At 36.8% G+C, this 23383-nt stretch overlaps 1 protein-coding gene and 1 pseudogene across 1 annotated transcript in view; both read right to left on the bottom strand.

Moving 5' to 3' along the window:
• Nucleotides 1–23383, bottom strand: part of LOC126694281 (altered inheritance of mitochondria protein 32-like) — a 44893-nt gene that overhangs the window by 12195 nt on the left and 9315 nt on the right. The window lies entirely within an intron of this gene.
• On the bottom strand, nucleotides 9968–22608 carry LOC126697921 (oligopeptide transporter 1-like; annotated as a pseudogene).

Raw genomic sequence — 23383 nt, forward strand, 5'->3', positions numbered from 1 at the left:
AAATTATGAAAAAAAGTGATAAAACTAATTAGCTACTATCATTATGAAGTAGTAGTCTATGATTTTGCACATCTAAAGAAGTGGAATATATAGAGTTTACTTAAGGTATATGTAAAGATTGACATTAAAAAAAAGATATGTAAACGTTAAAAAAATGTATATTCTATAAATAAATAAAAATGTATACGTAAGGTTTTTATTAACTTTTTTTTTTTTTTGAGAAACAACCCCCTTGGGTTAATAATTTATTAATGCATCCTTAAAAGATCAAGTTGATAAACATCAAAAATATCTGGAGGAACAGCCTCCATCCAGACAAGAAAAGGATCTCTAATAGCCCGTCTAGTAAGTTTGTGGGCAACACAATTCCCTTCCCTATGAATATGCTTGACTGAAATAAAAGAAAAACTAGAAAACAACAACTTAATATCCTGCAGTACATGACCCATATAAGAGCAGTCCATATAGTCACCAAGAATAGCCTTGATAACCGTCTTAGAGTCACCCTCCAAGATCATCCTGTCAAACCCAAGTTCCCTAGCAAAAACCAGAGCCTGACGAGCCGCTAACACCTCCACCATCTCCACCGAAGCAGGTGATGGAATTTGTTGTGATAAAGCAGCCATAACCAATCCTTGCTCATTTCGGATTATCACGCCGGTGCCAGCTAGTCCATCTTGGGAGAAGATAGCACCGTCGAAGTTCGCCTTCACACATGGCGCAGAGGGAGGCCTCCATTTTACTGCACGGGCTGTCCTTGGTATCACAGCATGAATGGGGCGGAGCTGCTGGAATTCTTGAAGTGCACTAGTGGCCTTAGGAGCAACCTGGCAGACTGGTACAGTAGGCTCTCCCACACGAGCCCTGTTTCGGCGCTGCCAGATTTCCGCTAACGTCATAGCAAACAAATCCAATGACGGTTTGTCTGCTGTCGCACGTTCCAGAACTTCAAGAAAACTGGAGCAAGAGCCCGTGACTGCCACAAGCTTTTCAAAGTTCACTTTCCACACATCCTGTAGGATCGGGCAGGACCAAAGAGCATGCTACGTGTCCTCTGGCTGCACCTGGCATTCCGGGCATAACGCATCAGTAAGAACTCTTCGCCGGACCAAGTTCATCCGTGTAGGAAGGGCATCTCTCCCAGCTCGCCATACGAGAGATTTTACACGGTTTGGCACGTTCATGCGCCAAATGGCCTTCCAAACCGGAGATGCAGTCCCAATGTGCGCCGTACCATTCAGCTCTGTATCCTCAAGCTCCATTAAACGGTGATAACCAGACTTAACCGAGAACCTTCCATCAAGGGAAAACGGCCAAAAAGGGAGGTTCTTTTGAGTAAACAAACTAAGTGGGATGGCCTTGATGGTGGCTGCCTCATCAGGTAAGAACACTCTGTCAATCTCAGCCACATTCCAACTCCTATCTTCATGGTTAATTAAGCTATAAACCAAGGCATTTGCATGGCTTTCAGGGGCAGGGGAAAAAACTTTACCGTGTTGAGACCCAGGCAGCCAAGCATCATGAAAAATACGCACCTGTGCACCATCCCCAATCCTCCACATCAATCCCCCCTTAATGAGTTCTCTACCCTTCAAAATGCTCTTCCATGCAAAAGACCCTTTAGTGTCCTTAGCATCAAAAATAGACCTATGTGGGAAATATTTTGATTTAAAGAACCTGTAAAAAAGGGAGTCTTGATTTTTTAATAGGCGCCATACTTGCTTGGCTAGCATGGCGTCATTAAAATTTCTGAGTTCCCGAAACCCCATACCTCCATAAGCTTTTGGCCTACACAAAATGCGCCATTTTACCCAATGAATACGTCTTCTTGTACCACGCTGTCCCCACCAAAATTGTTGAATCATAATCTCAATCTCCTGGCAAAGTGAAATGGGGAGTTTAAAACAACTCATAGAGTAGGCTGGGATCGCTTGTATCATTGCCTTTAGAAGGACTTCTCTACTAGCTTGGGAGAGGAGCTTCTCTTTCCACCCTTGGAGCTTAGACCAAATCCGATCTTTAATGTAAGCCAAGCTTGCTTTCTTTCGCTTGCCCACAAAAGATGGTAAGCCTAAGTATTTTTCATACTGCTTAATCTCTGGAACCCCCAACAAATCTTTGATAGATTCTTGGACCTCAATGCCCGTATTTTTACTGAAGAACAACGTTGTCTTCTCCCAATTCAGCTGTTGCCCGGAAGCTTGTTCATAAGTAGCAAGAAGGGTTTGTATGTGATTGCATTCCTGTAAAGAAGCTCTACAGAAAAGAAGGCTATCATCTGCAAAAAATAAGTGGGTTAAGCGAGGTCCACTCCTGCAAATAGATATACCTCTAATATCACCAGAAGTGGCCGCTTTGGAAATTAGGCCATGCAAACCCTCTGTAACTAGGAGGAATAGGTAAGGAGAGATAGGATCCCCTTGTCGCAATCCTCTACTAGGATAGATGGTTTGTGAAGGCTCCCCATTGATCAGAATGGAGTAAGAGACAATAGTAATACACTCCATCATAAGATCAACCCAACGGTTATGAAAACCCAACTTTCTCAACAAGCAATCCAGAAAAGACCATTCAACTCGGTCATACGCCTTACTCATGTCGAGTTTGAGAGCCATAAAACCTGTGGAACCAGTTTGTTGAGTTTTCATGTAATGTAAAGTTTCAAATGCCATGAGGATATTGTCTGTGATCACCCTCCCAGCTTGAAAAGCACTTTGATTCTCAGACACAATAGAAGGCAATATAGGTTTCAATCGGTTTGCTAGAACCTTTGAAATCAATTTATAAATAACATTACACAAACTTATTGGTCTAAACTCAGCAATTTTTACAGGATTTTTCACTTTAGGAATAAGAGTCACATAAGTGTAATTGAACTCTTTAGGAATATAACATGACTGTAAACAATCCAGGACAGCTTTAGAGACATCATCACTAATCAAAGGCCAAAAAGACTGAAAGAATAGAGGAGGCATACCATCGGGTCCTGGAGCCTTAAGTGGGGCCATCTCCTTCAAAGCAAGATCAACCTCTTGTCTAGTAAAATCTCTAGTTAGGTTGGTGTTCATCTCTTCAGTGACTATTGGTTGTATCACTTCCAAAATACCTTGGGCAGTGGATGGTCTCTCAGATGTGAACAACCTCGAATAAAACCCAACTATAATATCAGCCACCTGCTTAGTATCTGTGCACCATGAATTAGAATCATCCAATAAACCCATAATCCTATTGCGTCGAAATCTTTGAGAAGCTTTGTTGTGGAAAAACTGTGTGTTTTGATCACCACACTTAAGATGCAAAGCTCTAGCCCTCTGCTGCCACATTAAGCTCTCTTTGTCCAACAATTCATTGACCTCCAATTTTAGTAATCTCACTGGCTCATAGTCTGCCCCCCTTGCCACTGCAAATTCAGCTTTTTCCAGAAGTTTTGATTTTTCCTCCAACTACTTCCTCACGCTGCCAAAGGATCTCTTGCTCCACTCCATAAGCTTAATACCACAAAGCTTTATTTTTTCATGCATCAACGGAGAGCTTGAAACAGGGGAAGGAGACAGCCATGCTTCCTTGACGGTATCACCACATCCACTTTCTTTCAACCACATGTGTTCAAACCTAAAGGGTTTGCAAGGTCTATCTGCAACCCCTTCAGGATTAATAATAATGGGGTAATGATCAGAAACATTGGACCGAATGCATTGAACTCTAGTAGCTGGATTCTGAGCAAGCCATGAATGATTAGCAAGAGCACGGTCAAGTCTCTCCAATACCATGGTATCACCTCTCTTGCCTCTCCAAGTATATTTTTTCCCCACATAACCTAAATCCATGAACCCACAGTCATCCACAACCTCTCTAAACTCACTCATTGCTGCTGCACTTCTTAGTCCCCCTCCAAGCTTTTCATGTGATAGTAGGATTTCATTGAAATCACCGGTGCACAACCACGGAAGGGTGTATTTCCGATGGAGATTACGCAATAAATTCCAAGTCTCACTTTTCCGGCTAGCCTTTGGAAACCCATAAATACCCGTGAACCTCCATGAATCCTCCTTCCCTTTGTTGACTATAACGTCTATATGATTAAGAGAGGAGGAGTCCACATCAATCTGAATTGTGTTCTTTCATAAAAGGGCCAAACCGCCAGCCCTTGTCACTCTTGGAACTACCCATTTCTCATCAAAATGCAAGTCATCACAAATCTTAGAAAGCCTATCATCGTCTGCCCATGTCTCGGCCAAGAACAGGACAGCAGGATCTTGTGCCCGCATTATCGATGCAAGCTCATGAACGGTGCGTTGGTTCCCAAGCCCCTGCACGTTCCAGCATAGCCAACTCATTGGAATCGGCGGGGCTGCTGGGCAGCCTCCACCGTTGAGAAAGAGAGTGGTTGTGAAGCCTCATTCTGCTGCAAACGACGCTTTGCTTCTGGATGTTCAGAGGAAGAAGCTTCAACATGGCGCTTTCCCAGCTGTGCAGCGTTTTTAACTTCTACGTAATGATTGTTGGGTCGAGCCATCCTCACCCATTTAGCTGAAAATTCACTTACCAGGCCCGGTCTCACAAGTGGGTCCTTTTTGTTTCCAAGGCTGGTTGGGCTTAGCCCAACACGGGCCTTATTACACCCAGTGGACTCCACCGTGTCATCCAATACATTATCTTCATGTTGGCTAACCCCATGCAGATCAGAATCCCTGGACGTGCGCTCCAAATTAATGGGATTGATTGTATCATCATTAACGGCCTCATGTTGACTCTGAAAAATAGGCGGTGAAACCGGCTTGTCTGGATTCAAGTTAGCATTAAATTCATCCGGACTAGGCGCACCTTCCTTTTCTGGTTTTTTCTGTTGCCGGCACTGGACATCCGGCTCTCCTCTCCGATTGGATTTCATCGTGAAAGTCGCCCTCTCTTTGATTTTCTGTTTCTGTGTTTCAAAATAACCAGGCACACAAACAGAATTTTTGCTTGAGGGATAGAAAGGCAAGGCTCTAATGCTAGAATCATACCTTTTGTCCTTTAGCTTGAGGGTGCCATTACTCTGAATCCATTCTTCGCAGTCCTTATCGGTATGGTCTAGATGTCCACACCAATAACAAAGAATTGGCAGCCGCTCATACTTAAAGGCCACCCATGACTGCTCACCATTTTCCAAAGTCACCATTCTCCCGCGACAAAGGGGTTGAGTAACATCCACTCGAACCCGGACCCTCATAAAACCTTGTCCGCCCAAGGTAGAATTCCCCGACACATGTATCACCTCTTCAATCGATGCACACAACGCTTCTGCCGTAGCTTGGTTCATGTATGTAATCGGTATGTCATGCACTTGAACCCAAAAAACGGTCTCCTTAAACACCACATCACGCAAAGGGAGGGTTTTGTTAAAGTATTGTAGTACAATAACATGCTTGTCAAAGCTCCAAGGCTCATTGCGTAAGACCCTTTCCACATCTGATTTATTTTCAAATATGAACAATAATCGATGGTCACCAAGATTTTGGATCTGAAACCCATTCTTTGATCTCCAGATAGGGTTAAAGGTGCGTGCTACTGCTTCCACATTTAGAGCTCTAGGTGTGAAGAACTTCGCCACAAACGAGAACTCTTGAGATTTGTGCTGCGCCTGAAATTTGAATTCACCCCCTTCTCTGTCTGAGAGGGATAGTTTTTTCCATCCATTCGTGATATACTCCATAGAGAAAAACTGTTAGAGCAAACACTCAAAGCACTCACTGTTTCTCGAAACCCCAAGAAACAAAGCCCTACAAGCCTTGATATTAAGCTAGTTACTTCAAGGATTCAAACAAAAACACTCACCATTTACATTTGTTTGACCAAACTTTGTTAAATTAATATTAAAATATTGTGTACTAACTTGCATGTGCTTAAGGTAGGTTCCAAAATTAACCTTAATTTTAAAATTAAATTCTCTTATTTTAAAATTTTAAATTAAAGTGTATTTCAAAATATTAAGTAATGTCTTTTGCTTTTTTTTCCCCCTTTTCTTTTCCCAATGAGTTATGGAGAGATTTGTCTTTTCAAATGTTTTGGTATTTTATAAATTTGTATTTTAATTCTAAAGTTATGAGTAATGTCTTTACTAACCATGGTTAAACATTTATAAACAGATTCTTAAATAAAGTTAAAATATTTTGTTATTAATATAAACAGAATGGGAGAGTGTTATTACTTATTATCCCAAATATATTTAATAAGATCACCCTAAAAAACAATTATCTCATGCAAAGCGCGGGTCTGCGACTAGTGTAATTAAAAGTTGAGAGGGCCATTTTGGTACCAGCCTATTTCAAGGTACCGTTTTAGAGTATTTTAGAGTTCCTTAACATAATATATATATATTATTACTATTATATAAAATATTTATTTATAAATAAAATTCACCTTTTGGATAGTTGTAAACAGTACAAATGTACAAAAAGAATCCTTTACTTCATATATATAAATTCTAGAAACAGTAGAAATATTACTCTTGGATAAGTATTGTTAAGTTACTAGCACCTTATCAACCACTCACTACTTTTTTTTTAAATAATAAAAAAACAGCCTTAAGCATTCTACTCTAGATACAGCCGGAAACCAATACATTGAAACTTGAAACTATTTAGGCTTAGTAACACGTTTGCTGATCTTATGATTTTTTTATTTTATTTTTTAAAGATTCATCTCTTCTCTAAGGAGTCTAGACTATTGGTTTGTCTTCTCTTCTTATAGTCTTCTTTGTTTGAATGTCCCAGATCTTTACCGTAAGTCTTTTATATTCTCATCTTCTTTCTACCTTTTCTTTATCTTACCCTCTACGTTCTCGTCACAACCACTTCTTCCCTTTTTTTTTTTTTTTTTCCTCTGTGTCAGATACAAAACCAGTACCGACCGAAATCCACATCTCGGCCGGAACGGCACGGAATCAATAACATTGGTTGAGGGTGTTCCTAATTTTTTTTTAAGGGTAAACAAATAATTTTTTTTAAATTAGGAACACCCTGGCCTGAACGTGGCGTCGCCACTGACAGACACTGTACTTTGAAGACCATGTAATTCTATCTCTTCTTTGATTGTACTAATCAAGGGTAAACTATGATTCCCATGTAGTAGAACTACACAACAAATCCAAAAGAAATGTAATTTACATCAATTGTAACAAAACATGCATGTTCTGTAATAAGGTTGATTTCAAGCATGCACACCCAGCCATACATGTAGCATTCATGAATCATGTCATATCATGAATTATGAAACTCTGTTTTCTGTGTGTTTGTGTGTGTGAGAGAGAGAGAGAGAGGGAGTTACCAGTCATGTTAGTATTGGATTGAATCTTCTCGATGACATTGCTTTAAGGTCTCCATTTTCATCGTAACCTGTCATGGCTCTCACAAAGCTTCTCCTTGGACACACTTTCAAAATCACACAGCACTTTAATATCTATACCACTCTTGTCTCCTTTTAAGTCTCGCACAATCTTGTATTGCTATTACACACTGTAAACAGGATATTAGAACTGATGATGCCGAAAAATCGTCAGTGAGCTACACGGCACTCACGTGCTCGAAACAACGCCTGCACAACACAAAAAGAGAAGACCTCGCAGAGAGCACCGGTGTGGTGCCGGCCAAATACCCTCCGAAGGTCAAGTTAGAACTTCTCACAACTCTAAAGTGTTAGAGAGGGTAAATTATGCGTACCTTGGTTGGTGAGGGTATTGGGGTTTTTATAGTGGTAGAGGGTTGACCTCTCCTTATTGGATTAGAAGTCTTTTCCTTATAGGAGTCTCTTTAGACGTATTTTGCGAGATCATTTCCTTGTAGGAGTCTTTTTATTTAACACCAAGCGTGGGGCGCAAGATATTTCTTTATATATGCAAACGTGGAGACCAAGCAAGGCCACGTTAGGGTCGTCAGCTTTGCCTACCCCCTCGTCGGGGTCGTCAGCCTCGTTAGGGTCGTCAGCTTCGCCTACTCCCTTGTTAGGGTCGTCAGCCTCGTCAGGGTCGTTAGCTTCGCCTACCCCCTTGTCGGGGTCGTTAGCCTCGTCAGGGTCGTCAGCTTCGCCTACTCCCTCGTCGAGGTCGTCAGCCTCGCCTACTCCCTTGTTAGGGTCGTCAGCCTCGTCAGGGTCGTTAGCTTCGCCTACCCCCTTGTCGGGGTCGTCAGCCTCGTCAGGGTCGTCAGCTTCGCCTACTCCCTCGTCGAGGTCGTCAGCCTCGTCAGGATCGTCAGCTTCGCCTACCCCCTCGTCGGGGTCGTCAGCTTCGCCTACTCCCTTGTCGAGGTCGTCAGCCTCGCCTACTCCCTTGTTAGGGTCGTCAGCCTCGTCAGGGTCGTCAGCTTCGCCTACTCCCTCGTCGAGGTCGTCAGCCTCGTCAGGGTCGTCAGCTTCGCCTACCCCCTCGTCGGGGTCGTCAGCTTCGCCTACTCCCTCGTCGAGGTCGTCAGCCTCGCCTACTCCCTTGTTAGGGTCGTCAGCCTCGTCAGGGTCGTCAGCTTCGCCTACTCCCTCGTCGAGGTCGTCAGCCTCGTCAGGGTCGTCAGCTTCGCCTACCCCCTCGTCGGGGTCATCAGCTTCGCCTACCCCCTCGTCGAGGTCGTCAGCCTCGTTAAGGTCGTCAGCTTCGCTTACTCCCTTGTTAGGGTCGTCAGCCTCGTCAGGGTCGTCAGCTTCGCCTACCCCCTCGTCGGGGTCGTCAGCTTCGCCTACCCCTCGTCGGGGTCGTCAGCTTCGTTAAGGTCGTCAGCTTTGCCTACTCCCTTGTTAGGGTCGTCAGCCTCGTTAAGATAGTCAGCTTTGCCTACTCCCTCGTTGGGGTCGTCAGCCTCGTTAGGGTCGTCAGCTGACACTACTCCCTTCAGTTTAGTAGTGTCAACTTTCCATTTATGACAAGTTAACCCCGTCTTCCTAAAGCTGTAGACGTCCTAAAGTTGTTTGACTGTCATTTATGACAAATGAGGCCGACGGGTCTATTTTGAATGTCGCTTCATGATACTATATTCATGAATATTCACATTCACAATTTTACCCTTATCAAGAACAAAATAAAAATCTCCAAATTTTAAGTGAATAATGAGATTTTGTAGCCTAAAGTTTGCATTTATGGTGTAAAAATAAAAAAACAAACAAATTTTTATGTTTGAAAGGCGGTCTTTTGGAGAAACAAGGAAACTACATTAACAAACAGTTCATAACTAAGCTGGCTCGCTAAAGAAGGACCATTTATTTCATTAAGAATCATTCATTAATCTTGCATGCATTTCAATATAGGTTCATGTTTAACAGAATCCAGAATATAGTTACCATACCAAAAAGGAAAAAAGAATGAAATCTTTATTGGTACATTGAGTGGAGATTATGACAAGAATAATAATCTTTATTATTAGAAATAAAAAATGTTGTAATGGAATAACTAAATTTTATTTTTTCTTAGAAAGTTATGAAATAACTAAAGCTATTCATAGATTTGGTTGTAAATTGTAATATTAGAATAAAATTTAAGATCTATATTTAGGAAATATCTTACTAATACCATCAGAATTCCTAATTTTTTTTTTTTTTAAAAAATTTGAGAGAGAGGGGTTATTTTTTGATGATTTTTTAAAAATATTTTTATAATTGTTATGTGCATATGAAAAGTTTGTATATTAATTTTTTTTATTAATTTTAGAAATTATTACATCCACTAAGATATAAGTATTACAATCCTTTTAGAAAGGAATAATTATTTTTTTATATAAAAGCCCCTTCAGATTATGCAAAATTGCAAATCAATCTTGGAGAAAAAAAAAAAACCCTTATTTAATTACAAAAAAGAATTGCATCTTTACAATGTCTTATCCCAACATGAAGAAACATATATCAAATTAATGAATTTTATAAATTCATCTCCCAAGTCCCAACTTCATCAGGCATTGGAGGAACTTGAATGTCACATGTGCCTCAGACATAAACCTTAAGCATCTTAATAGGCAGGGCACCCATCAATCTTAACCCCATGAGCTATGGGGCATGAAGCCAATGGACAATGGTCATCATTGGCCAGACCCCACCACCCTGGACTAATTATATTCTTGGATTGAAGAGTGAAGAAAATTACAACACTCAAAAAGGCAACCCCAGCGTCTAAAGCAGCAGATAAGACATAGGTATGTATAGCCCACCATGCCTTAAACTTTCTGTAAACATAGAAATTGAAGAAAATTCCGACAGCTCCCGAAGCCCAATAGTTCACAACTCGGCATGCTAGCTGTAGCTCCAATGATAATAGGAATGTGTATAAGTCTAAGCCACTTGATGTTGGGGTACTTGCGTGAGAGAAACCAGCCAGGAATAGGAGCTAAGAAGCCAAAGAGGAAGAACCGGTTCATCTCTTTGTAGACACCATATTTTGTGAACATTCTGAGTGGACCTATGACTCCCCAAATAATGGAAGCATTGTAGTAGACATCATCCCCAGGGCATGTCCAAGGACTCCCCTCGGGCAACAATGAAGTATCACATATGTCCTTTATATTTGTGAGAAGCCACCATGCTGTGGCAAAGTAGGTACTTGAGCAACTATTGTAGCATGCTAATGTAGCCATAGGTCTTGAAAGTCACATTAGCGAGGGGCTTCCCCGGGTAAATATAACCAATCACCAATTCTGTGATCACGTTTAGCCCTGGTTGCTGCAGTTAACAATAACACATTCTATTGAGAATAGTATTCTGTATAAAATTGATGCAAACTAAAGTATAATGTAATTAACTCTTTCAAATGAATGTGTGGTGTCTTTTCAACAATTAAATACAAGGATGCATGGTTACAAGCTTATTCATACCGCATTTGTTGTGGCTTGAATTATTCCAATGGGTAAAGTAAAAAGCAGCGCAATGCCACAAGCCATTAATAGTCCGCACCATGGGAATTGCAGCTGTTTGTCAAAACCTTCATAGGCAACCATGGCAAGAGCAACCATTAAAACTAAGATGGTATAAAACCACCACCGAGGGACTTGTTTATAGCTCTTCTTCATCAACCTTGTATGCACATCCGAATAATGATATTTTGCTGAACTTGCTGTCTGTTTCCAGAGTGTCCAGATTGTTCTGCTCAATGTTTTTACCAAATAAAGAAAATCATGGAAGGCTTTTAACAAAAAAGAAATTTTGCAAGAGATAGAATAGAAATTTTGAAGAAGCAGCTTACTTTCCATTAAAGAGGGCAACATGAGTAATAGTAGCTGTTTGAGTAGCGAAGCTCAAACCATAGCTAATAGCAAAGAACACACTTAGATAAAGTTTGCTGTAACTGTCATAAGCTGCAAGATTAATATCAAATGCTTCTTCATTAAGAATTCTGGATATGTTGTAGAGCTGTCCAGTATGATCAAAAAGTGTTGGAAGAAAAGATAGGAAACTTCTTGGCATCATATGCATTACTCCAATAAGCAATCGGGATAATGATATAGACAAACAACATAAACCCCACTAAAATATTGATGATAGCAAACCCAGGTGTGGCTAATGGGGTGCCCAAAAAACCAGCTACAGTGGACCAGTCAAGGCCAAATGAGCCTAGTCCAAGGCCACTGATCCCTCCACCAATCTGTTGGGCAGTGACTGAGTCCTTCCAAATCCAACAAACAAGGGAGAGAGCTGAAATTGAAGGGAAAAGATAACTTGGAACAATGTAATAAGCAAAGCTTGCTACAAAAATCATGAAGAAGCATTGTGTTGTGTCCCAAGGCCAAATGGCAAATAATTCGGAAGTAGTTGAAGAAGTTTGAATTTGAATAGAATTCTAATAAAATTATGTAGTAGATTAGGATGAGGATTAGGATTTAATTTCAATTTTATTTAAATTTAAGTAGGAGTTGGATCCTATGTTTTAGGACTTGGTTGTGATGAAGCTTATCTGCTCAATAGTATTTATGTACGTAGGAATTATGAATGATGCAAGCAGAAAATTAATAAAAAATGTCTATTTCCTCTCTCAAGTTCAGAAGATTGGTCATCTTGAATTGACTACACTATCTTTCAATTATCTCCTGGTTCTGATACCAACTGTTGTGAATTGAGATAATTGAAAGTTAGTGTAGTCAATTCGAGATGACAAATCTCCTGAACTTGAGAGAGGAACTAGACATTTTTTGATTAATTTTCTGCTTGCTTCATTCATAATTCCTACTTACATAAATACTAGTGAGGAGATAAGTTTCATCACAACCAAGTCCTAAAACATAGGATCCAACTCCTACTTAAATTTAAATACAAATTGAAATTAAATCCTAATCCTCATCCTAATCTACTACATAATTTTATTAGAATTCTATTCAAATTCAAACTTCAACTTCAGAATTATTTGCCATTTGGCCTTGGGACACAACACATTGTAGCCTTGAATGTCCTCCTTTAGGTCGCTTTTCTTTTTCATGCAATGCCCTGCATTTCACATATTACTTGGTTCATTACAAGGAAGACCGACCTGTCAATTAAACATTGAACTAATTCTTCTTCTGAAATAAGCAATCTCAGTATAAAAAAAGGATGGTGTACCTGAATAGAGAGACTTGGACCAGGTTTGCAATTGCAGGCCACCACATATAAGGTGAGTCAACAAGATATTTTCTGAACAGTCCAGCCCATCTGCATCCAAGCATCTGAAAAGTTCATGTGAAAAACGGTTATGTAGTAGGAATAACACTCTAAGAAGCATTTTGTGTAATACATTGATGGCAGGGCACTTTTTTTATTCACATTAGAGTGGCTTATATCCTCCAAAACTAATGTGGGGTATGGCTGTTTATCAATTATCTATTGCAGACCCCGAAAAATTGAAAACAAGAATCCAAATATACCTGAGTAGTTAGTGATAATATAAAAGCTGCTACACCAGAGATATTCCTGTGGTAGAAAGCCTTGACTATAGTAACAATATGAAGTGCTTACACTCCCCCAGCCCCAGAACTAGCAAAAATGGTGATCAAAACATTTTCCTTCAAATTGAATGGCCCTGGATTCAAGGAGAAGGACCAGTTTGTGAGAGGGACTCGAATTGGCTTTGATGGAAGATATGCAGCCATTAGCTTCCCTAGTGGGAGTACAAGGATTTGTGCTGAGACTGACGAAATTGACAGCTGATTTTGGCGGTATGCGAAAAATTGGTTCACAAACGCAAGAAAAACACATGATATCAATCCAAGAACCTACGTTCGAAATGTCAATGCTGGCAGTGTTGGGTCATCAGTTGGAGAAACTGTAAGCCTAACTTGTTCAATTGGGCTATCATTGTCTTCATCCCCTGCTTATATAGAATGACCACATTATTAAAGGTAAAAGGCAATAGATTTGAAAAATAAATAAAATCTTTCATGAAAAATTTCTTTATGAAATTATTAAGAGGGGATAGAATTGAATAATAATATAAACAATGAATATGTTCCCCTATTATCATGGATTTAAACAATATTTTGTGTCAATTTTAATAATATTTCAGAGTTATATTTCTCATTGAATGTTGCATATACCAGTACCAGATTAAATAATGAGCTATTATGATGAAGAAAGCAACTTTTTTCAATATATTATTGTGGGGAGGATTTTTGTTCCAGGCCCGCACAAGCAGTTTGTCCATTTTGGGACAAGCTTGCATGGTTTTGTTCTTAAGTGACATGGGAAGACTTTGAGTGCAGTCCCACATCGACAAGAGAAGCGCATAACTCATGCCTTGAGCTCAACCTTATAAGGCATGGGTGGGGCGCTTCTCTTGTCGATGTGGGATTGCACTCAAAGTCTCTTGTGTGGGTCTGGAACAAAAATCCAACAACCCTAAATTATAATAAATGAAAATTATTTACCTTTAGAAAAAAAAAAGAAAAAAAATTAACTTATCATAATCTTTGTCAGGTCATGCATCTCACATGATAATACTACTAGTTTTTATGATACTTCTCATCAAGTTCATGTTAAAAAGCAATGCCTTGTCCAAAACGAATAAAGTTTCTCTCCAAAATTAGTTGGAGAGAATTCCTTCAAACTTATCATATATTTTTATATTGAGTGTGAAATTTAAAAATCTAACCGTTGGATTGTATGTTCTTATTATATCCTTCATGCTTGCAAAATTTCAAGAGGATCAATTGTTATGTCATAAAATAAATGTTAAAATTTCAAATTTTTGTAATTTAAAATTGTGTACGAAAAATAAGTTCATTGATTAAATAGTAAATAAAATTCGATTTAAATGAAATTTGATATGCATGTTAAAAACATAAGAAACATGAAATTCAACGGTTAGATTTTTAAAATTCACACCTGAAAAAGAGATATATGATAAGGTTGAAGGGTTGGGCATTTGCCCATTTCGTCTAAAAAAAATCAAGTTTCAAAATAGGGCTATTTTACTAGATAGTTTCAAAATAGAGACATTTTGCTTCATTTTTTGAAAAAAAGGGACAAAAGTCCATTTTTGCCGAAACTTTGTTCGTCCAAAACGTTGAGAACGTACCCTTTTTCAAACGTATCAAGGTTAAAGACCATCTTTTTACGGTCACGAAGATTGCTTTAAATTTGTTATTTGTCACTCTTCCTTCCAGCCCCTTTCCTTGGGCACACCCACCTACGGTTTTACTTGACTTTTAGTTTTATTTATTTATTTATTATTTTTTAACTAATCTACTTGACTTGACTCGACTAGGCTGAATCTTTTAATTTGCTTTTTTTTTTTTTTAAACAAAAAGAAAACTTTTATTTTAGAAATAATTACAACATGCTGCTAATCCCGAAATTCGAACTCTTTCCCCTCTAGACCCCAAATAGTTTGTGCATGAGGAGATGTCAATTTAATTACAAGGGCTTTTGGCAATAAAAAGAAAACTTGACTATGCTGTACTAATTTTATTCAAAATTGACTGACTTGGTGTTTAAATAATATATGATCTTAGAAGAACTAGCTATAGCGCGAATCACATTGAGTCAGTAAAGATTTTATTATTATTATGAGAAACGATAGATTTTATTGCTTTAGAGTTTAGACCAAAATTTACGTTCAACGTATACCACTAGCAATATATAATGGTGATTCTTCAACCCACATAACACTTTGCCACAAGAAATCTATAATTTTACAATTCTACAGCTGCTCCGTTAGCCCTTTTTCATGTGCTATTAAATACTACTCTTCTCATGCGCTGGTAAATGCAATTAGGGATAGGACCAGAAATTTTTGTTTGAGTGGTTAATTTGTGTTATTAATTTTAGTCTATACGAATTTTCGCACATATACACAAACACATACATTTATACATACACAAAAGTTAGATTCTTTCATGGTGAAATTCTTAAAATTAAATGTTTCATAAAATTAAATTATCTCTCACCATAATTTCAAAAAAAAAAAAAAAAAATCATCTTTCACAATTTTCCATAGTGAAATCCTTATAATTTTCATTTTCAATATAAGTTACCAAATTTTCTATCATTGTAAATAAAATATTTTCAATTAAACTAATGAAGTATTCAAAGACATGAATGATCTAAAACTTTATGAGAGACGATAACACGTTTTACAACAAAAAATTACTTTGAGAAACAATAAGTTTTCTATAACTACGAGACCAATTGGACAATTTTTTAAAGAACATTATTGGACTAACTCAAATATTTGGGAGGCCAAGTTCCATTTTTGGGGGCTAATTATTAAAATATTAAATATTTCTATGTAGTATAAAGATATTTTCAAAAATTTTGGAATTTTAGTTTTACATAATGGAATGGAAACCATCTGTGTAGTTATATTTGTGTTAGAAATTATTTCTATGATATTTAGACATCTATTACCATATACTAGTCTCTGAGCACGAAGCACATGCTTGGAGGCTTTTTTATTTTTTATTCTTTCTAAAAGTTAATAATTTTCATTCATCATAATTCGGGGTTATTGCATTTTTTAATCACAAAAATATCTAGGCTTATGATGAAATTATATACTTAAAAAAAATTTCACCCACAAACGCATAAATCTCATCACATCTCTAGATATTTTTGTTATTAAAATATGCAACAACCCCGAATTATAATAAATGAAAATTATTTACCTTTAGAAAGAAGAAAAAAAGAAAAAAAGAAAAACATCTAAGTACACGCATGAGCACATGCTTAGATGCTAGTTATTACTATTTATTTAATAATTTAAATTTTAATTATTAATCTTCGCCAAGTCATGCATCTAACGTGATAATCCTATTAGTTTTTATGATATTTCTCATCAAGTTCACGATAAAAGGCAGTGCCTTGTCCACAACGTTGAGAAAGTATCAAGGTTCAAGACCCTCTTTTTACGGTCACGCGGATTGCTTTAAATTTTTTATTTTTCACTCTTCCTTCCTGCTCCTTTCCTTGGGCACACCCACCTACGGTTTGACTTTAACTTTAAACTGATCTACTTGACTGGGGCTGAATCTTTAAAAAAAAAAAGAAAAAAAAGAAAAAAAAAAAAGAAAAAAGAAAAAAAAAGAAGAAGAGAAAACTTGACAATGCCGAGCACCAATACTCATTAAGAGCATTAGCATCATATGTGCTAAATATTAAATTTAGCATACTAAAAATGTCCTATTAGATGTTTTAAATGCTAAATTATTTTTAGAACATGCTAGTAGTAGAAGTGCCTTGTAGCTATATGCTAATTTTTTTTAAATAATTTCTCTCTCATCTCTACTAACTCTTTCCCTTTTATGTTTCTAAAAAATAAAAACACTCCATTTTCTCTCTCATACATCTCTCCTCTCTCTTTTTATTGTGGGTTCTACTTCTTCTCTCTTTTTATTTTTATTTTTATTTTTTTTATATATAAATGGTGGGTGTTATTTTATGTTATTTTAATAGTGGATGTGTTAAAGTAAGAAATGAGGTATAGGTTTTAATGTTAAATACTATGCTAAAATAAATAAAGTAACTTAAAATAAATTTTTTTAAGAAAATTAAATATGATAATCAAAATGAAAATTACATGAAGTGAAGTGAGAGGAAAGAAAATTAAATATGAACCAAATGGTCTTTTATCGAAGAATTGAGCAATGCCACATTACAATACATTACATGTCATGGAAATTGAACAATTATATTTTGTATACTTGACATGGACACAATTTTGGTCGTAATTGATATGATTGGTTGTGAGTGATGGAAAAAAAAAAAAAAAAAATCATATACAAGTAACTATCTATTGCTCTCAGTCAGTCACGACAAAATTCAAACATAGAAGTTTTGATGGTAAAACTTAAAAGAGCTGATTTGAAAAAGATGTTAAACGACTTAGTTTAGGGAGAAAAAATGATATGGTTATGAATCTGGAAGGGTGGTTTTTTTATATGCTTTTATATGATTTTTTCTACTGTGAGTTGTGTATTAGTTGTGGTGTTTTTGGGTGATTGTTGGTTGTGGATTTGGAATTATTTTTTGGGTGACCGTTGGTTGTGAAATTTTTTGAGATTATAAAAGTGAATAAGTAATCATAGTAGCTTCCTCTCGTTAGGTTTTTTTTAATTAGACTATCACTAGGAAAAAAATCGGTATAAATGAACTATTTTGTTTATTATTTTTTTGTGCTAGCTAGGGCATAGATTAAACATAACCCAAATAAAAATAATTAAACTCATACCACATCTAATGTTAAGAAATTAACAAAAAGCACAAAAATATTTCAAAATATAAAAATAGATAAACACCGATAAAGTCTAAACTCTAAACAATTAGAACTTAAAGTAAATTTTTTTATTAAAATTATTTACTTATTTTATAATTTATCTCTTCTCTATATCTTAAGAGGATTTAAAAAGTCGAGCAAGACTTAGATACAGTACTTAGGTGCTGTTCCTTAAGTTCTTCTTTTAAGATTTTGCCATATGGATTTTTTCTCATGAGATGGAAGTATATTTTTAAGTTAAGTAGCCACATAGGCTAAATCTTAAGAGGAAAACTTAAGGAACAGCACCTAAGGTATTGTATCTAAGTTTTTTTTTACAAAGTCAGTTACCCTCTCTCTACAATATCTAAAGTACCCCTAAAATTTATTAAGCACTACTCTAAACAAAAAATAACTGAGTGTTGTGAAATAATAGAAATAGATAAAACAAAGTAAGAAGAAAACAATAAATATATATTGATAAACTCTTATATTCAAGTGGTCATCCACCATTCTTTTGATCTCTCTTAGATGTCTACAATAACAGTAAAATAATTCCACATATATATAGGACCTTAGAATGCTTGTAGAGTTTATGGGATAAGGTTATAATAATGAGTACACTTATCGATATACATCTTCCCTATAAACTTTATACATTTCACCCTTTACACATCCCAAGTAACCTTTTCATTGCCCAAAGTTTACACATCCCAATCAGACTTTATTTCTAACACTGAGTGTATTTAAGAGACATTTAATTTAAAGGCGAAACTACACTATTGGTCCCTGAAGTTTACCCTGAGTGCGCAATTGGTCCTTCAAGTTTGAAGCGAGCACAATTAGTCCCTTAAGTTTTAAAACTGAGTTGATTTGGTCCTTTTACTAATTATTATTAACGGTGTTACTTATGTGGTTAACAGAACAATGACTTGACTTTTTTTTTTAATGACGTGGCATGTTTTTAATTAAAAATTTTTTAACTAAATTTACACGTTAGAAACAAAAATCACCGGTACCAAATTAAAAATTTTATTTTCTACCTGTTGTAAAAACCACAACGAAAGAGAAAGGGAGAGAGGGAAGAAATCAAACCCCAGCCGCCGCCTGAAATTCCATGCCCTAGCCACCGCCAACAATAGCCCAAGCCGTAGCTGCCGCCGGAGACAACACAAGCCCTAGCAGTCGCCGACGACAGCCACTGCCCTAGCAGCCGCAGGTGACAGCCACTGACCAGCCTCCCGCCTCCTTTCGCACAATCACTGAGCTGCGTTCGTCCTCCCATCTCAGGTATTACACCGGCGAAGACAAAAATCAGCCTCCCTCTCTCCTCCCTCTCTGTCTAATGGCCCTCTCTAGTGAAGGGTGGGTTCCGATGGGGCAATCGCTGGGTTTCATCTGGGTCTTCATCTGGGTTTTCATCTGGGTCTTCTCTTTGTGATTTCATTTGGGTTTTTTTTTTTTTGGTCTTTGGTCATGTAAATTGCACTTGTTGATTGGGTTTTTTTTTTTTGGATCAAATGCAAGGTAGATGTTGATTTTGGATTGGATTTTTTTGTGGGTTCATGGTGGTGGAGGTGTGGGTTGCCATTGTGGTGGTTGGGGTGGAGGTGGGGGTTGCCGTCAATATGATTTTCAATTTCATCGGAAACTATTTTTTTTTAATTTTTTAATTAAAAACATGCCACATCAATAATAAAAAATGTCAAGTCATTGTTCTGTTAACCACATAAGTAACACCGTTAATAATAATTAGTAAAAGGACCAAATCAACTCAGTTTTAAAACTTAAGGGACTAATTGTGCTCGTTTCAAACTTGAAGGACCAATTGCGCACTCAGGGTAAACTTCAGGGACTAATAGTGTAGTTTCGCCTAATTTAAACTCAACCGCAAATACCTAACACGTTTGAATTCCACTCCTCACATTTTACTCCTAAAAAACCTTTTTAACTTTTTCCTAAGAAAAACTGTTATTGATTTCTTTTACTTATCCGGATTTTTTTTCCCAACTAATCACAAAAGTTGGCCAAGGGAGCAGTGAACTATGGAAAATCAAACTCATGTAGGTTTTGAATCTCTGACTTCATCACCACCCTTTTCACATCGCTGGGTAATATCCCTATTTGAAGTTATTTATTTATTTATTTTATTAAAAGATAGAAACTCTCCTTTTGAAGTTCATAAGCCATATCCCATATATAGCGCGAATCACATTGAGTCAGTAAAGATTTTTATTATTATTATGAGAATCGATAGATTTTATTGCTTTAGAGTTTAGACCAAAATTTACGTTCAACGTATATAGCAATATATAATGGTGATTCTTCAACCCACATAACACTTTGGCACAAGTAATCTATAATTTTACAATTCTACAGCTGCTCCGTTAGCCTTTTTTCATGTGCTATTTTTTTTTTTTTTTTTTTTTTTTTTTTTTTTTTTTTTTTTTTTTTTTGCTGAATTAAAAGGGGGGCGGGGGCGACCATATGTGACTTACCCCCAGGGCGTAACCTAATAGGGGCACCCCCCGCTAGGGAATGTTGGATTGAGCCATAGCTACTGTGACCGGGACGCCACAGACCTCACTCTAGCACCCCAAGAGAGCCAGAGTGTGGGGCGCATTGCATGCCATAAATCCCCCCCCCCCCCCCACATGGTACCCGCCACGACTCGAACATGGGATCATGAGCATGCACGCGGGATCCCACACCGCTGGGCCACCCCTCTTGGGGCTTCATGTGCTATTAAATACTACTCTTCTCATGTGCTGGCATATGCAATTAGGGGTGGAACCAGAAATTTTTGTTTGGGAGGTCGATTTGTGTTACTAATTTACTAGTCTATACAAACTTTCGCACATATACACAAACACATACATTTATACATATACATAAGTTAGAATCTTTTATAGTGAAATCCTTAAAATTAAATGTTTCATAGAATTAAATTATCTTTCACCATAATTTCCTTCTCAAAAAAAAAAAAAAAAAAATTCACCATAATTTCAATTAAAAAAAAAATCATCTCTCACCATCTTCCATAGTGAAATCTTTAAAATTTTTATTTTCAATATAAGTTACCAAATTGTCTATCATTGCGAGTAAAAAAAATTTAATCAAACTAATAAAGTGTTCAAAGACATAAATAATTAAAAACTCTATGAGATAAGATAACAAGTTTTACAATAAAAAATTACTTTGAAAAACAATATGTTTTCTATAACTACCAAATCAATTAGACAATTTTTTAAAGAATATTATTGGACTAACTCACATATTTGGGAGGGGGGGGGGGGGAAGTTCCATTTTTTGGGGGCTAATTATTAAAATATTAAATATTTCTATATAGTATAAAGATATTTTCAAAAATTTTGGAATTTTAGTTTTACATAATGGAATGGAGACCATTTGTGTAGTTATGTTTGTGTTAGAAATTATTTTTGTGATATTTAGACATCTATTACTATATACTAGTCTCTAAACACGGAGTGCATACTTAGAAGGTTTTCTATTTTTTTTTTCTTTTTAAAAGTTTATAATTTTTCAATCACAATCATAATTTGAGATTATTGCATTTTTTAATCACAAAAATATTTAAATATGTGACGAGATTATATACTAAAAAATTATTTCATTCATAGACATATAAATCTCGTAAAGTTACACGTTAAAGAGCAGTGCCTTGTCCACAAAGTAGAGAACGGACCGTTTTTCAAACGTACGAGGTTCAAGAGTCAAGAGTCAAGACCCTCCTTTTACGGTCACGCGGATTGCTTTAATTTTTTGATTTGTCAAACTCTCTTCCTTCCTGCCCCTTTCCTTGGGCACACCCCTACCTACGGTTTTACTTGACTTCTAGTTTTATATTTAGAATAAATTTAGTATCACAATAATTTTAACAACTTTAGCTACAATTTATCTATGTGGTGAGTGGTAAGAGCACTCACAGCAGTAGTGCTATATTGCTATAATACTATAATTTAGCTCCACTGATACTAAAATTACGCTCCAGTAGTGGAGCTATATCTAAATAAAATGGTGAATCTATGATTCCATCACTTATGAATCACCATGTGGCAAAGTTGTAAAATTAGTTGTGCTTATATTTATTTATTATTTTTTAACTAATCTACCTGACTTGACTTGACTATGCTGAATCTTTTAATTTAAAAAAGAAAAAAAAAAAAGAGAAAACTTGACTATGCTATATTAATTTGTAGGTCTATGATTCCACCACTCATAGGTCACCATGTAATAAAGTTATAGAATTAGTTGTGGTATCCATGGTTTTAAAAACCGGTACGGTGAAAGAACCGGAAAAGAGACTGATTACCGGTTTTTTGGTCCGACCGGGATCCAACCGATGGTTCAACCGGTGACGTCATAAATAATTTAATTAATAATTTTTTAAATTATATAAATAAATAATGATGAATATATTTGATTTTTATAATGTTAATAATTTTTCACAACTTATATAATAAATATCATTTAAATATTAAAGGTAACTTACCATAGTTGTTCACAAATATGGTTAAAACTTTAAAAGAGGCACATACAGGCTAATACAGATACAGCTACAGCTACAAGACTTTCTAAGCTTCATCGAAAATAGAAAAGAGATTATGAATAAATAAATAAAAAACCCACACCCAGCCATTACTAACAATTAACTCCCACCCACTTTTTGACTTTTATGACATGCATTTACTTCTCCCAAGTCCCAAGACTCCCAGCCTTCCACTTTTCTAATAGAAATCTATCTGAATCCAAATTGGCAATTTCCCATAAAGCGATAACCTCTCCTTCGTCTCTCTCTCTAATCTATCTCTCCCTCTCACCATTTCTGCCAAGCCCGTCCATCACTCCATCTCTCTGCAACATATCAATTAGCAATAGTTCAAACTTCAAACCAAAATACCTTCCTCCACCCTTCTCATCTTGCCTCTCTTAGACTCTTACTTCCTCCCCAAATTTTATTTTACTCACAGATTTGAAAGTTTTATTCACCAACTCTTATTTATAATAGATCTAAGATTCTCAAAATGAGGAAGGAAAATCGTTCATTCTCATCATTCACAGCAACAAAGTAACTGCTGCACCAACGAGAGAGGCCGAATGGGGAAGAAATCAAGAGAAACAAAGTCATTTTCTCTGTATTTTGTAAAACCGGTTCAACCATACCGGTTTCCGGTTTTACGGTTGAACCGGCCGGTTTTCACTATTTACCGGTTTTTAAGTTATTTTCTACCATAACCGGACCGGATTGAAAGCCGGTTCCTGATTGAACCGGCCGGACCGGCCGGTCCGATCCGATTTTTAAAACTATGGTGGTATCAGAATTATTCTTATATTTATTTATTATTTTTTAACTAATTTATTTGACTTGACTGTGCTGAATCTTTTAATTTAAAAAAAGAAAAAAAGAAAAGAAAACTTGACTATGCTGTACTAATTTGTATAAATAACCATCTGAGTCCGTAAACAAAGAAGAAAGGAACACAAGAATGGCAAAGCTCCTCAGCCTACTAATTTTTATACTTTTCATCTTCTTCTTCACCCCTACTCTCTCCTGTCCTCCTGAATGTCAAAAACAAGTCCTTCTTCAGTTTACAGTCTCTCTTGCCAATGTTACTGATGATGAGTTAAAATCATGGAATTCCAGCTCAGATGGTTGTTCGTTCCCCCCTGTCATGGAGTGTATTTCGAGCAATG

The sequence above is a fragment of the Quercus robur genome, chromosome 8 (assembly GCF_932294415.1).
Source record: "Quercus robur chromosome 8, dhQueRobu3.1, whole genome shotgun sequence".
In the NCBI taxonomy this organism is placed as follows: domain Eukaryota; kingdom Viridiplantae; phylum Streptophyta; class Magnoliopsida; order Fagales; family Fagaceae; genus Quercus; species Quercus robur.